Raw genomic sequence first — 16,578 nt, forward strand, 5'->3', positions numbered from 1 at the left:
TGCGTGACTGTGTCTCCTCCTCCCCTCTGGCGTGTGATGTCCCACAGCCTGCCGGCCACCTGTGGATTATCGACCCCCCCAGTGCCCACGTGTGCTTGTAGGAACGAGGCGGCCATTCGCCAAAGCTGTCTCAGGCTGTTTTTGAGCAGGGGTTCTGAGGACGGGTTCAACAGGACTCTGTGCCACTCCTGCTGGGGTTCCCCGAGGGTCACCTGCAGCTGCCCAGAACCATGGCCGCCACTAGGGGACAAGTCAGCGGGAAACCCGCTGGGTTTCTGCAGTGGCACTGGAGTTGCTATTTCTAAGTTACCATCCGGCGCCACCCACTCAAGAGGCACAGCCAGGCGCAGGAGGCCGGCTGGCTGGCCGGCAGCTCGGGGCGAGCCCCAGCACGGCCAGAGCCGTGTGCAAGCTGTGGTCTGGGGGTGACTTCCGCTTTATGAGTGTAGACATACTGTAGGTTGGCGCTGCAGGGTGCTCCGCTAACCCCCATAATGAAGCCTGCCAGAGACCAGCGCTAAGCTCCACACTCACTCTCAACTACACTGGAAGCCACTTCCAGCGTCCCACACCCAGGGCCCCCACTCCCAGTGCCAGCACGCACGCCCCGCCGAAATGGATCTTAGCTAATACTGCCGTGCCTAGCGAGTATGGACTCAGAGTGGGAAAAGCCTCAGAAAACTCATCACGTAACCCTGGAAGATCCCCGAGCGCCATGTCGGTCCCCTCTCTGGGCTGTCATGTCCCCTGTCTGTGTCCCCCCGCCCACGATGAGGCCGCAGCAGCCCTGGGCGTTTTCTCCTCGACCCACCTAAGCTCCAGATGCCATAGCAATCTAGCTAACTGCGGTTTAAGCCTGGGTAGTAGGAATTCTTCTTAATAATAAACCTTGTAGTAATGCTTGTAATAGGAGTCTTTGTGAGTGTTTTTCTCACACTCAGAATACTTTCCTGTCCTACCTTTTCTCAAAGAGTGACCCTCTGGGGCTGGTGCTGTGGCACAGTGGGTTAAAGTCCTGGCCTGAAGCATCGGCATCCCATATGGGCACCGGTTCTAGTCCCGGCTGCTCCACTTCTGATCCAGCTCTCTGCTGTGGCCTGGGAAAGCAGTAGAAGATGGCCCAAGTGCTTGGGCCCCTGCACCCGTATGGGGGACCTGGAAGAAGCTCCTGGCTCCTGGCTTCGGATCGGTGCAGCTCCGGCCGTTGCGGCCATTTGGGGAGTGAAGCAGTGGGTGGAAGACCTCTCTGTCTCTACCTCTCTAAAACTCTTTCAAATAAATAAAATAAATTTAAAATAAAAAAGAGGGAGCCTCTGATAAAATACCTACATGCACGTGTCAATGAGCATGAGGGACAGGAGAGGACGCTGTACTGGCCGACAGGGAGGGGCTGACACCCAGAGCGAGACGCGACTGCTGTCTGAGCATCCGAGCATCCGAGCAGTGCAGGGCGAAACACACGGGGACGCTTACTTTGAATGCTCCGACCAACCCACGCACCCGGGGTTGTGCAGAGAATCCAGGAACCAGGGAGGCGCAGGGGGCCAGGCTGTTTCTAGGGGGTTCTATCAGCAAATGGTTCTAAAGTGTTCACTCCAACACTTTGGTTCCAGAAATCCTCATTTTGTGTGAAGGGGCTTCACAGACACTCGGGAGTCTGGGCCCCTGCACACGGCCACCAGGGTGCTGAGGCTCCACTGCTCCAGTCAACAAGCAATTATTGAGCACCTACTGCATGCCAGACACAAGGTTAGGCCTTGAGGAGACAACACACGGCGGGATGGGGCGTGGTCCCATCCCCCAAGGAACTCACAGCTTAGTGGGGAAAAGAGACAAAAGAGCGACAGCTCTGCCAGTTGACTGAGCGAAGCACTGGAGATTAGCTAGGGGTGTTCCAGGAAGCCTTCCTGGAGGAGGTGGTCTCTGAGCCAAGCTTTGGAAAAGAATTCCAAGGTCTTGGTAGTGTGTGCTCAGTCACCATCTAACGGTAGTATTAAATTTTCAGCAGTGCTGGGCTCAAAATAGGGTTGGAGTTCAGACCATCCAGCCCTAGACCACCCCCACTGTGAGGTGCTCCCCCCCTTCCCCTCCCCACAAAGCTCCAGCTGATTGGAGGGCTGGGGATGAAGCTTATCCACCTGCTGGCTGGCCGGCAGCAGACAGACACTTGGGGGGGGGGTCTCTCAAACCAAATGCCTGCCGCGCCCTCCGGGATTATGTCCTGGCACTGCGGGGACGCCTGGAAAGCGCAGGGACCCCGGTGCTTCCCTTGTTGGTACCCAGGATCTCCCAGCAGGCGAAGGCTCCGGGCCACAGCTCCCATGTCGGTGAGCGCCCTGGTTACACTTGTGTGTGCACGTGTGCGGGGGTGACTGTGCCCCGGTTACACGTGTGCGTGCGTGTGTGCGGGGATGATTGTGCCCCAGTTACACGTGTGCGTGTGTGGGGTGGTGATCGCACCCCGGTTACACGTGTGTGCACGTGTGTGGGGGTGACTGTGCCGCGGTTACACATCTGCGTGTGTGCGCGTGTGTGGGGGTGACTGTGCCCCGGTTACACGTGTGCGTGCATGTGTGCGGGGATGATTGTGCCCCAGTTACACGTGTGCGTGTGTGGGGTGGTGATCGCACCCCGGTTACACGTGTGTGTGAGTGTGCGGGAGTGATTGCGCCCGGGTTACACGTGTGTGCGGGGGTGGTTGTGCCGTTACACGTGTGCGTGTGTGGGGTGGTGATCGCACCCCGGTTACATGTGTGTGTGAGTGTGCGGGAGTGATTGCGCCCGGGTTACACGTGTGCGTGTGGGGGGGGGTGATCGTGCCAGTTACACGTGTGCGTGCGTGTGTGAGGGGTGATGGCGCCCCGTTACACGTGTTGGGCACGGGGGTGAGTGCTCTCGGCACCGTGAGAACACGGTTAGGGTAAGAGAGCTGTCCCAGCGACACAGCAGCCACGCGGGCAGCAGGGGAAAGCGGCGCTCGGGCCGGAGCCCGAGGACGCTCAGGCCTTTGTGAGACAGGCGACGGCGCTCCCAGAGAAGCCCGAGGCGCGCGGACCCGGGTCCAGCTCCCGCGGCCTGGGGCGGGGGGGTGCGGGCGGCGCGGCCGCAGCCAATGAGCGCGTGTGCTGATGAGCTCACTGAGCTCCGCGGCGTTTCATTGGCCGGGGCGCTGCGGCGGGAGGCGGCCGGCGCGCGCGCGCGGGCGGGAGCGCGGGTCACGCGTGCCCCCTCAGGGGAACCCCGAGCGCGCGCAGCGCGGCCTGCCCCCGGGGAGGCATAAAATGCCCGGGAAAACGAGCCTTCACCACCCGAGTCTGCGTTCACTCATTCGCGGGGCGGAGTGGGGCAAAGTGCCGGAGCGGACTGTCGCGCGTTCATCCGGACACGCGGGTTAATGACACTCCAGCTAGGGCGTTGTTAAACGTGCGTTGGCCGGTCACTTTGTAAGATGGTTACGTTTGGAAGGGCAGAGAAGCAGGGACACAGCCAGAGCGCTCATCTGCGGGCTCGCACCCCGCCCCCATGCCTGCGACAGGTGGGGTCGGTCCCGGGCAGCCTCCCAGGGTGTGCAGTCCCGGACAGCAGGAGTCCGGCGCCAGCACTGGGGTGCAAGCCGGGCCCTGCGATCCGGATGCTGCCGTCTTCACGGGCCTCTTTCCTGCTAGGCGGGGCCCCTGCCCCAGGTGGCCACACCACCTGTTTGCTCACGTTTTCCACACAAGGGAGCTGAGACCGAAGACACTTGCCCCATTATGCGGCCAGGGGGAGACTCTGCGTCCCCAGGGGACTTGACCCTCATGACCTTGGGCCACAGCCCAGGCTCCCCCGACCAGCAAAGCCATCAAGCACGGCTGTGAGCTTTAAACAAGTCAGGGGCCTTTTCAAAGTAGAAAGATGTGTCTCCCTCCCGGAGGGGTTACTTTCTGATGCCCTGCAGGGGAGTGGGTGATTGGATGTCTGCGGCTGAAGGAGCATAGCCGGTATCTCACTGGCCCCGCCCCGCCGACTGCTCTTTCTCTTTCTCTTTTTTGAAATTATTTATTTGAAAGACTAGGAGAGAGAGGAGGAGGGAGAGAGAGAGAGAGAGAGAGAGAGAGAGAGAGAGAGAGAGATCTCCTCCATCTACTGGTTTACTCCCCAGATGAAGGAAATGGCCAGGGCCAGGCAGGAGCCAGGAGCCGGGAGCTTCTTCTGGGTCTCCCACATGGGTGCAAGGACCCAAGTATCTTGGCCACCTTCCACTGCTCTCCCAGGCGCATGAGCAGGGAGCTGGATCAGAAGAGGAGCAGCCGGGACATGAACTGGCTCCCATATGAGATGCCAGCATCGCTGATGGCAGCTCTACCCGCTACGCCAGAATGACAGCCCCCAGAACTGTTTTCAAAGATGTACCCAAGACCTCCATTTTATTCCACTCCAAGCACGCTCACCTTTGCCCAGAGAAATGACGACTGAAAGCTCTGTGGGCTGAACACTCCTTTCTCAAGAAGTGGGAGCCTTGCACTCAGCGTGGGGCCCGGCAGGTCTGGATGTGGTGTTTATGGCTGCCGGTAGGCCTGTGCTGGCCAGGGAAGACAGGCAGCAGCAGGACAGGGTCAGTCTCTTACTCACGGGCGAAGAGCGGCCTTTTGTGGTGCTTCGCGGTGACTTGGGGAGCTCATCCCGTCTTGTTGATGCATCTCAGCCCGCACTGTGGAAGCTGCTGTGCCAGGTGCCTTCTCCGTGCGTAGCCCGTATCAGCACTCCAGTCGGTTTCACGGCCAAATACCACGCCACCGTGGGCGTTCATCCACTCACCAGCTGCTGGGCTGAGCGGTGCTGCTGTGTTCGTGTGTGTCCAGCTGCTGCGTGGGCATTCATTTCCATTTGCGTGGGTGTGGACCTAGACTTGCTGGGTCAAGTGGTCACTCCGGGCCTACACGCTGAGGAGCTGTCAGGATGTTTACCGTTTCACACTCTCACCAGCAGTGTGCGAGGCTTCCCGCCCGGGCCCTCCTCCACAACAGTTGTGACCCTGGTCATCCTGTGTGTGACGCGCACCGTACTGAGGTTATGATCTGTCTTGTCTTGATGGCCAATGATGCTGAACAACTTTCACGTGCCTGCTGGCCGTCTGCCTCTGGAGAATTCCAACTCCACCCCATTTTTAAACTGGACTCTTTTCATTATTGAGTCATAAGTATTCATTATATTTCTAGACATCCGTTACTAGATATGTAATTTGCAAATATTTTCCCCCACTCTCTGGGTTATCTTTCCACTTTTTTTGCAGTTTCCTTTGAGATGCAAATGTTTTTATCTTGGATACATCTCAGTTCACCTCATTTTTCTGTCCCTTATGCTTCTGGTGTGGTACTTAAGACACTACTGCCTGCTTCAAGGTTGTGACTGAGGCCTCTGTTAAGATGCCTGCAGTGTCAGCGCTGACGATGAGGCCTCGGATCCCGTTGAATTCACATTGCGTATCTGGTCTGACGATGAGGCCTCGGATCCCGTTGAACTCACATTGCGTATCTGGTCTGACAATGAGGCCTCGGATCCCGTTGAATTCACATTGTGTATCTGGTCTGACGATGAGGCCTCGGATCCGTTGAATTCACATTGCGTATCTGGTCTGAAGAAGGGCTCCAGTGTCATTTATTTGCACATGGCACCCATGTTTTGGTCAGCACCAATTACTGAAAACCGATTCTTTCCCTTACCGAATGATCTTGGCACCCTCTCAGGTCACCTGATCCTCACTGGATGAGCTCCGTCGTCAGCTCTGAATCTTATCCTGTTGGCCTGCACCGTCTTGATGCTGTAGCTCTGTATTAACTGAAACTGGGAAACATGAGTTCTGAACGTCACTCCTGTGTCCCACCATTGCTGTGACTATCTGGAATTCCTCTACTTCCATACCAGCACCTAGGTAAGTTTGTCAGCCTCTGGAAACAGCAGCAGCTGGGCTTTGGCCAGGACTGTGTGGAGTCTGCCCGTCCACGTGGGAAAAAGCACAAGAACATTAAGTCCCACCCTGCCTGCTTCTCCTCCTTTCTCGTCTCTGCAGAGCTCCACTGTCCCAAAGCGGCAAAGGAGCCCGGCTCGCAGGATCCCGGTGGCCCGGAGCAGTGGGTCCTGCAGCAGAGATCTGCTTCCCCCCCAGCACCGTGAGGATCCAGCTCCGCTCCCCGCAGGATCACCTCCTGCCTCACTCCGGGGATCCTGGCCCTGACCTGATGCCACCTCCCAGGCCTGAGGAGCAGGTGATCCCCACACTAACAGCGCCATTCACAGGCCTCCTCCTACTCACAGGCCTCAAACATTTTGGTTGCGCAATCAAGTCGTCCAGGCAAACTGACCCTCGAGGCCTGTTGGAAGCATCAAGTCTTCCACCCAATAGCCTCACCCTTCTCCTCCAACAGCCCCGCTGTCCTTCGCGCTTCCAGCCTTGGGCAGGGGCTGCCCACACACCAAGGTGTCTTTAGACGACAGCTGAAGCCACTGTCTGCCGAGCTCGGATTCTTTCCTGTGCTGCTTTCCCTTGCCACGGGCAGGGAGCTGCTCCTGCCCAGTGAGGTCCCGCAGGCAGCTGGGAGAGAAGCGAGGAAGCGAGAGGAGAGGGAGGTGAGGAAGGGCCCTGCCGAGAGCTTCGCTGCGGTCCTGAGTTTTCCAAGACCAGGCCTGGACTTGGCCGGGCTGCAGAGAGCAGAGAGGACCGGAGGGATGGAACGGGTGAGGGCATTAGAGGGACCGTCTGCAGCCTGGGCGTAAGCCTGTGGCCAGAGAGGGCCCCAGAGCCCAGGACTCCTGCCTCCCTGCCCTCTATCCACGCAGCTGCCCATCAGGTACGTACCAGTGTCGACTGTGGTGCTGGGGACATGCAGGGGGAGCTGACAGCTCAGTGCGGGAAGAAACGTATTCCTTAGTTACAGAATCATTTCTTGAAGACGGGGTGCCGAGATGGGGCTCTTCCCCCTGGCTCCCCGAGAGGCTGCAGGGCACAGGGAGAAGGGTGAGAAGGGAAGCTAGCTCGGTGGGCAGGGAGAGAGGTGAGAAGACCAGAGAGCCCTGGGCGTCACCCCAGGCGCAGCGGGTCCACAGGGGGTCCGAGCAGCAAGGACAGACTGCCTTTGCCTGCTGAAGGCACTCTCGCTTCTAAAAGCCTTAGGCAGCCATCTGGGGTGGAGGTTAAGCCTGCATCCCACACTGGAGTGTCTGCTTCCAGTCTGGGCTCCTCCACCTTTTTTTTTTTTTTTTTTTTTTTTTTTTTTTTTTTTTTTTTGACAGGCAGAGTTAGACAGTGAGAGAGACAGAGAAAAAGGTCTTCTGTTGGTTCACCCCCCAAATGGCCGGCGCTGCGCCAATCCGAAGCCAGAAGCCAGGTGCTTCTCCTGGTCTGCCATGCAGGTGCAGGGCCCAAGCACTTGGGCCATCCTACACTGCCTTCCCAGGCCACAACAGAGAGCTGGACTGGAAGAGGAGCAACCAGGACAGAATCCGGCACCCCAACCAGGACTAGAACCTGGGGTGCCGGCGCTGCAGGTGGAGGATTAGCCTAGTGAGCCACGGCGCCGGCCCTCCTCTGCTTCTGATATGGCTTCCAGATAATGTGCATCCTGGGAGGCAGTAGGTGATGGCTCAAGTAGTTGGGTCTCTGCCACTCCCATGGCAGACCTGGGTTGAATTCCTGGCTCCCGGCTTTGGACTGGGGTGACAGATGCTTTGTTAAGAAGGCCAGGTTGGAGCCGGCGCCGTGGCTCACTAGGCTAATCCTCCACCTTGCGGCGCCGGCACACCGGGTTCTAGTCCCGGTCGGGGCGCCGGATTCTGTCCCGGTTGCCCCTCTTCCAGGCCAGCTCTCTGCTATGGCCAGGGAGTGCAGTGGAGGATGGCCCAGGTGCTTGGGCCCTGCACCCCATGGGAGACCAGGATAAGCACCTGGCTCCTGGCTCCTGCCATCGGATCAGCGCGGTGCGCCAGCTGCAGCGGCGGCCATTGGAGGGTGAACCAACGGCAAAAGGAAGACCTTTCTCTCTCTGTCTCTCTCTCTCACTGTCCACTCTGCCTATCAAAAAAAAAAAAAAAAAAAAAAAAGAAGGCCAGGTTGAGGCCGGCCCCTCAGCTCACTAGGCTAATCCTCCACCTTGCGGCGCCGGCACACCGGGTTCTAGTCCCGGTCGGGGCGCCGGATTCTGTCCCGGTTGCCCCTCTTCCAGGCCAGCTCTCTGCTGTGGCCCAGGAGTGCAGTGGAGGATGGCCCAGGTGCTTGGGCCCTGCACCCCATGGGAGACCAGGAGAGGCGCCTGGTTCCTGGCTTCGGATCAGCACGGTGTGCTGGCCACAGCGCGCCGGCCGCGGCGGCCATTGGAGGGTGAACCAATGGTAAAGGAAGACCTTTCTCTCTGTCTCTCTCTCTCTCTCACTGTCCATTCTGCCTGTCAAAAACAAAAACAAAAACAAAAACAAACAAACAAACAAAAGGCCAGGGTGAAACCAAGGCAGACCAGAACACCTGAGGCACTGGCCATTGGTGTTTCTGTCCAGCTTCTAGTTGCTTGGCTTCTGGTGAGGCTTCCATTTTGCTAGCACCTGCCAAGGAGGAGAGTGCCCTGGCCCCTCCAGCCAAGGGTAGGCCTGTGACTCAGGGGGCAGGCATGTCCCTTATGCCCAGGGATTTCAGGCTTGCCAGGAGGGACACCGAGGGAGGGACCCTTTCCCTACCCCCACTCCTCCTAGCCCCAGCCCCATGGCCCGCGCACACTGGGGGAAGTGTGTGTGCGCGCGGAGCACTGCCGAGACTCGTCACATTTGTCCCCAGACCTGGGAGCCCAGCCTGCTCTTCCCAAGCCTGGCTGTCTACTGCTTTGCGGTCCCGCCTCCTCCATTACTGTCACCCAGCCCCGTGGCTCAGGTTCCTCAGAGGTGGTTTTTGTTGCTTTCCAACACAGAACTTGAGTGGTGAGTGATGTTGGTGGCCTTCAGACCTGGAAGAGATCAGCGAACAAAACCGGCACTCGGGGAGAGGGACAGAGCTAACCAGAGCCCAGACCCAGGCGGAGCGGTGCCAGCCCTGGCACTGGGAGCCGTGAGAACAGAAGCAAAACTGCCCTGAACGTGGAGAGCGAGGAACCCATGTGCTCCGCCTCAGGCCCGGGACCTGACACCCCTGCCCCTCACCACACCCTCATGTTTACTGTCAGGCGTCCCCTACGCCTTCACTGCTCAGCGTGGGCCTGTGGACTGGTTAGCTCCAGGGGTCACTCATTCTGCCAGACCCTGTGCCCCAAGGGCCTGCACGGGTGAGCACACACAGCTGCTTGAACTGAACTTCGTACAATCTGTCAGGCGCCCCGGGATCATCTGGGCTAAACTGTTCATCCTCTGGCGGCCTCTCTGGCCATTCAGCGTGCTCAGGGCGGACTGGCCCCTCTCCAGTTGCTCAGGGAGCTGGTGTGGACAGACCGCTGGCACACAACTCTGTTGCTTATCCTTTTGTTGCAGCCCTGCTGGAAGCAAGCTCAGGCTGCTAGTTGCTGAGGGGACCTAGGCCTATGTTGTCCTTGACAGTCATCATGAACTATTTCAGACACGCGGAAAGGCAAAAGGACTCCTGTAATGAGCATCTGTGAGCTACCACTAAGCTCGAGAAATAAAACTTCACACATGCAGCTGTGGGCAGCCGTCTGGCACCGTGGTGAAGACTGCTTGAGATGCCCGCGTTCCGTATCGGAGTGCCCGGTTTTCGTGCTGGCTCTGCTCCCTAGGTGGCAGGGGTGACGGCTCAAGTGCCTGCGTCCCTTCTACCCACACTGGACAGCTGGGTGGAGTTCCAGGCTCCAGGCTTCGGCGGAGCTCTGCCCTGGCTGCCGTGGGCATGTGGGAGCGAACCAGCAGTTGGGAGCTCTCTCTGCCTTTTAAATGAATAACATAAATAAACCAAAATAAGAAATATGGCTGGAGTCCCCAGTGCAAAAAATCTATTTAAAGAGCCCCAAGCTGTATGCTGGAGCCTCGTAACTTGCTCATCTATACGGGATCACTGGCGACCCTCGGCAGGCCACAAGTAAACACAGGGTGTGCGTGCGCTCTGGTGAGACACTGGCCAGTTGCTATGGGACTTTAAAGTTGCTGACACTGTTCACTGCGACCTGATTTCCCTGCATCCAAAATGGGTCATCGGCAGCGACACAGGGAGCCCTGCGTGTGGAGCGGAGGATTCTGCTGCAGCCTACTGCACCCCCCACTCAGCCTCATGATAACCACAGTCAAGGTGAACACTCAGGTTCAAATTGTGCTGTTTGCTTCAGGCCCACAACTTCCCTTCTGTCCACACCTCCTGCAGGGCCGCCACGCCCCACACCTGTGGGCCGTGCTGGCTCTTCCAGCTTTAGGCTCCCCATCAGGACTGTAGTGGGTGTCGCCGGCTTTAGACTCTCTCTTAATATTTGTGATCTATGATTCTGGAGCACCCCAAATGGATTAGCTACTTTGTGTATGCAGTCTTTACACTATAAGGAACTGCTCCAGGGGAAGGCGTATGGCACAGCACCTGACGCCGCTGGGACAGCCACATCCCCCGCGGGAGCTCCTGGACTGGGTCCACGCTCTGCCTGATTCCATCTTCCTGCAAACCAGTGAGGCAGCAGGTGGTGGCTCAGATAACTGGGTCCCCGCCACTGACATGGGCGACCCTGACTGGGGCTTGGCCTTCTGGTTCTGGCCTGGTCTAGCCTGGCTATTGTGGCCTTTGGGAAGTGAACCAGGAGACAGACAGTATCTCTCTCTCTGCCTGTCAAATAAAATGAAATTAAAAATCACTGGGACTAATGCTAAGACACAGCGGGTTAAGCTACCACTTGCAATGCCAGCATCCCGTATCAGTGTGGATTTAAGTCCTGGCAGCTCCACTTCTGACCCAGCTCCCTGTTCAAAGCAGAGGAAGGTGACCCAAGTAACTGAGCCCCTGACACCCACATGGGTAACCTGGATGGAGTTCTTGGTTCCTGGCTTCAGCCTGGCCCAGCCCTAGGCGTTGCAGCCATTTGGGGAACAGCCCAGTAGAGGGAAGTGCTCTCTCTCTCTCTCTGACCCCCTCCGTCTCTTGCTGACACTCTGCTTTCAATTATGTACTCCAGAGAGTGCGTCAGTCTTCTACAGCACAAGGGCCTGTTGGAGAGAGACTAATGGGTAATACTATTACCCCCACTTTACAGCTAAGGAAACTGAGGCCCAGAAAGGTTTGACTCTCCAGTGGAAATCAGCCAATATTACAGGTGCTATTGAACTTGCTGAGAAAGTGAGGTTTCCAGGCAGGGCTCTTTCCAGGCCTTCCGCCACCCTAGGCTGAGCCTTGCTTTTGCTAGGCAGGTTCAAGCATTGTTCTGGTTGTTCTTTAGCTACTTGCTTGATGGAGAAAGCCAGGTGGCCTCGATGGGTGTTTTCGGTGAGTTCTCAATGCACACGTCAACACCAGGCGGAACCTCAAACCTCCACCAGGGCATAATGGGGAACATACTGGTGGTTTTCATCTGTGACTATGCAGGTTGGAGAGAATAAACACTGATAGTATTTACCAGAAACATCCATGGGTGTGTTCTAGTCAGTACAATGGCACAGAAGTGAGGTTCTGGACTCAGGCTGAGCAGGTGGCTGTTTTCCTGCCACTTCAACGTTCTGCAATGTAAACACAGAGATGGGGACGGCAGCAGGCCAGGGCTACCCCTCTGCAGGCAATCAGAGGGTCTGAGGTTAGCCCTGTCACCTCTGGATGGCAGCTCAGTGTTTGGCCTTTGGTTGTTTCAACCTTAGGATTGCAGCATCTTTGCATTATAAATCATCAGACAGGGTCGGGTGCTGTGGCACAGTGGGTTAAAGCCCCTGCCAGCAGCGCCAGCATCCCATATGAGTCGGTTCAAGTCCCAGCTGCTCCACTTCAGATCCAGATCCGTGCTAATGAGCCTGGGAAAGCATTGGAAGATGGCCTAACTCCTTGGGTCCCTGTACCCATATGGGAGACCCAGAAGAAGTTCCTGGCTTCTGGCTTCAGATCAGCTCAGCTGTGGCTGCTGTGGCCATTTGGGGGAGTGGACCAACGAATGGAAGACCACTTTCTCTGTTTCTACCTCTCTCTCTAACTCTGTCTTTCAAATAAATAAAATAAATCTTTTCAAAAAATACAACTTTTGGCCGGCGCTGCGGCTCACTAGGCTAATCCTCTGCCTGAGGCACCAGCACCCCAGGTTCTAGTCCCAGTTAGGGCACCAGATTCTGTCCTGGTTGCTCCTCTTCCAGGCCAGCTCTCTGCTGTGGCCCGGGAAGGCAGTGGAGGATGGCCCAAGTGCTTGGGCCCTGCACCCGCATGGGAGACCAGGAGGAAGCACCTGGCTCCTGGCTTCGGACTGGCGCAGCGCCGGCCATTTGGGGGGTGAACCAACAGAAAGAAGACCTTTCTCTCTGTCTCTCTCACTGTCTAACTCTGCCTGTCAAAAATAAAATAAAATAAAACTTTCTAGAAAAAATAATCAGACATGTGCGTGGGTGAGCTATTAATGGGGCTGGCTCTCTGGCTGTGGAATCAGGTCCACCTCAGTGGGAGGAACACAGCGTAGCTGACCAAAGCCAAAGAAGCACAAAATGCGAAGTGGAGGCCCAGTTTTGAGCGTGCGGTTGGCTCAGAGAATTGATCAAAGGATGCAGCCTGCGAACAGCCCTGGCGGTGCAACCCTGCTTGCGCTAAGCTCTAATCGCCCCGGGCCACAGTCCCCTGTGCTGTGGAAGACTGCACCTTCGCTGGCAATTCTTTGTGGCAAAAGTAAACTTCTTCCATTTAGTCAGGAGACTTGAGGGCCTAGAGAGAGGGAGGAGAATGGGACAGGAATCAGGAGCTTCATCCCAGAAGCAGGAGCCTGGACGATAATTTCCAAGAACTAAAAAAACCGAAGTGTGCAGAAAGGACCACGCCAGGCCCTTGTGAGCGATTGCTGCGCCAGCCTCTTCCTTGGCAAGTCTGGGGAGCCCACAGTCTTCTGCATGTATCCAGTTTAAAACAAAGCTGCAGGAAAGATGCTCTGACATTTCAAACTGGAGGCAAAATACAAACAAATACATGCACTGCGCAAGGCCCAGCTGCAGGGAGGCCAGACCTAGCTGGTACACAAACGAGACCTTCCTCTTGGGCCACACAGAGACTCGCCTGCTGGTCGAGGGCACGCTGACTTCACTCTGCAGTTCTCCTGTTAGCTGCTGGGCTAAGGATCAACATGTCTGGAGCAAAGCTCTCGGGCCTCGTGCTCAGCACTGCCACTTCGAAAGGAGGGCAGGCGGGGAGATTTGCCCACTGAAGGGCACCCTCTGGTCCCTGCTGGGGGAGGAGTAATGTTCGTGTTGTAGTCAGCTAGGTGTGAAGTAACGCCTGTCTCCCCACAAAGCCAGGCCCTGCTGAGGAGCGGAAAAGCAAGTTCTAAGAGATAGGACACAGTGAGGAATCAAGCAGCGAGGCCAGCAGCCACCTCACTGGAAATCCAGGGGTGGTGGGGACGGGATGGGGGTACCTAACACGGCACCACCAACTCCCCGGCTTGCAACAACATAGCTATGTTTTTACTAGCTCTCTTTAGCAAACAGATATTTGGAGATATAATTCACACCACATAATTCCCCATACAAAGTGTACAATTCAATGGTTTTTAGAACAGTCACAGATACACACGAACACCTCTAGTTTTGGAGTATTTTCATTACTTCAGAAAGAAGCCGTATGCCCTTTAGCAATCATCCCTCATTCTCCCAAGTCCCTCAGTCCTGGGTGACCACGCATCTGGGGCTGGGGACAATGGCATGCTTCCCTCCGAGTGACATTCCTGCTTTCAGAGCCGAGTGCCTGCAGGGGACAGTGGCAGGGGCCGCAGGCTCAGGTCTTCTGGACTTGCAACCCAGTGTGGAGCCTCTGCCCTGCGAAACAGGCCCGGCAGCAGATCCTTAGCTTGAGGGGAACTGGCTGCTCTACAGGGTCTTCACACGTTCACGGAAAGTGCTTACTATGAACAGATTACGCATGGATTGTAAGTTTGGAGGGGACACCAAAATAACTTACTTTTGGACTCTGTTTTTCCATGAACTCTTTGAAGTCTCCTCGTATTGTCAGGACACTCAAGCAACCCTCCTGAGAGGCCTGGGGGGGGGGGGCAGCTCCCTCCCAGGTGAGCCTTGGAAGCGGATCCAGCTGCCCCAGGCAAGCCCCTGAATGCCGGCAGCCTGGGCCACACCTCATCTAGACCGCAGGCTTGAGTGACCCAGCAGAACTGCCCAGCTCAGCTGCTCCAAACGCCTACTGCTGTAAGCCACGAACACGGGGGGTCATCTGCACACAGCAATGGGCACCTCACGCAGCTCTGAGCCTGGACTCATTCTGTCAGCGGACACTGCCTCCACAATCCTCAGCTGATGTAACGATTTCTCAGGGAGCTTGGGGAAGCTCCCTCCCTTGAAGACTGGCTCAGGGGCTTGTTCCCTTTGGGGTCCTCAGGCCGTGCAAGCCCAGCAGGGCTTCTGTGAGAGAGCAAGGAGCGGGCCCTGGAGCACACTGGGCAGGGGCTGGCTCCCCTCTCCAGTCAGGGCTCTGCCCTCAGCGGTCTGCACACAGCTAGAGTTCCACTACCAGTCAGTCCGGGCTGCTGACATGGAGAACTGCTGATGTGTACTGTGCTGCTTCTTTAACACTCTTTTTTTTAAACTTTATTCATTTATTTATTTAAAAGGCAGAGCATGGGGGTGGGGACAGAGAGAGAGAAGGAGAGATCTTCCATTTACTAGTTCACTCCCCAAATGGCTCAACGACTGGGGCCTGGCTAGGCGAAAGCCAGGCACCAAGAACTCCAGCCTGGTCTCCCACGTGGGTGCAGGGGCCCAAGCACCGGGACCATCTTCTGTTGCTTCTCCAGGCACATTGGCAGGGAGCTGGATCAGAAGCAGAGCAGCTGGGACTCAAACCAGTACTCCCATAGAGGACGCCCGACTGCAACAGCTCAACTCACTGCGCGACAACAATGACCCCTCACGATCTTACGGGACTGAAGAACAACCAACAGAAGCCCTTCTCCTCCACTCCCCATCCCCAGGAAAAAAGCCCATAAATCCAAATCAAGTATCAGGTATTTACACATTGAGAGGTTTATTCTTTTCTTAAAGCTTGAACAAATACAACTTTATACACACACAAACTGGTAAAAAGTAAGCCCTTACTGCTTTGTTAAAAATTAAACCCATACACAAAGCTTTCTGGCTAAACTCTTGAAGCAAGAAAACCCCACAATCCTAAAACACACGCACTTCTTTTCACTCACGTGTGTCTTCAAGATGCTGTAACTCATTCAGACCTGCCTGAACAAGGGAAAATCAGCATGAAGACCACTCAGGGAAAAATGCACACCTCTGGTAACTGTCAGACAAGCAGTAAGTAACTCACAGTATAAAAATGATTAACTCCACATAGCTTACCTTTAATCAAAGGCAGTGCCAATTATCATCAGGATAAAGCATTCAAAGAACATTAAAATGACCTTGCATATCTACAGCAACAAAAATAATATGTACCATTTAGTTTTCCTGAATAATCCAAGAAGGAAAGTTCACTATAAATCAATACTTGAAGGTTCTAGTGCAGCTAGAATCAATCAACTTCCAAAATAGAATTGCCATGAAATTCATAAATATGGAATTCAGGAAAGCAGGTAATGAAAATCTCTTCCTTACAAAATGCAGGGGCATCAAGGCAAACAAAATTTAAAAAGTCACTCCTTTCGGGAATTAAGGCTAGTAAACAGCACAGAAGGTGGCACAACAGACTTGGTTCTTGGTGTGAGATTCACCGCATTTCTTGCATTTTTAGAACGCTTTGAGTTCTAGACAGACTTGGCAAGAAGGCCAGGCACGCCAATCGGATCCCATGCCAGCAGGGGCCTGGTGCCAGGTTGGGCCCAGGGGGCTTTCCCGAGGTGCTGCAGACCTGCTCAATCGCCACCCAAATTGATGTCTACACCCAAATAAGATGACATCATCGGCTCCCAAGGCAAGCTCTGTCTATGGACTTCCCAGTCTCACACTTCAACTTGTGGAAAAAGAGAATTAAAAGACACGTTGCTATGGGCAGTTTTTGAAATCTGTGTGTATAAAGGGTCTTCAAAAAGTTCATGGGAAGTGGTATTAGTAAAAACTATGCGGCCGGTGCCGCGGCTCAATAGGTTAATCCTCCGCCTTGCGGCGCTGGCACACCGGGTTCTAGTCCCGGTCGGGGTGCCGGATTCTGTCCCAGTTGCCCCTCTTCCCGGCCAGCTCTCTGCTGTGGCCCGGGAGTGCAGTGGAGGATGGCCCAAGTGCTTGGGCCCTGCACCCCATGGGAGACCAGGAGAAGTACCTGGCTCCTGCCATCAGATCAGCGCGGTGCGCCGGCCGCGGCGGCCACTGGAGGGTGAACCAACGGCAAAAGGAAGACCTTTCACTCTGTCTCTCTCTCTCTCACTGTCCACTCTGCCTGTCAAAAAAAAAAAAAAATAAATAAATAAATTAAAAAAACTATGCATGGATTTCAAAAATTTTTTG

The 16,578-nt window shown here is 55.7% G+C and overlaps 1 long non-coding RNA gene across 2 annotated transcripts; it reads right to left on the reverse strand.

The window, feature by feature from the left end:
- Positions 1–2,682: 2,682 nt before the first annotated feature.
- On the reverse strand, positions 2,683–15,138 carry LOC138847280 (uncharacterized). Of its 2 annotated transcripts, XR_011385015.1 has the most exons (3): positions 11,556–15,138; positions 8,803–8,966; positions 2,683–6,973 (listed from the first exon to the last, which is right to left on the reverse strand). It is a non-coding gene; the product is annotated as an uncharacterized lncRNA (long non-coding RNA). The 2 variants fall into 2 exon arrangements; XR_011385014.1 differs by having other exon boundaries at positions 8,803–15,138.
- Positions 15,139–16,578: the final 1,440 nt, after the last annotated feature.

This window comes from Oryctolagus cuniculus, chromosome 20 (genome assembly GCF_964237555.1).
Source record: "Oryctolagus cuniculus chromosome 20, mOryCun1.1, whole genome shotgun sequence".
NCBI classification, from domain to species: Eukaryota; Metazoa; Chordata; class Mammalia; order Lagomorpha; family Leporidae; genus Oryctolagus; species Oryctolagus cuniculus.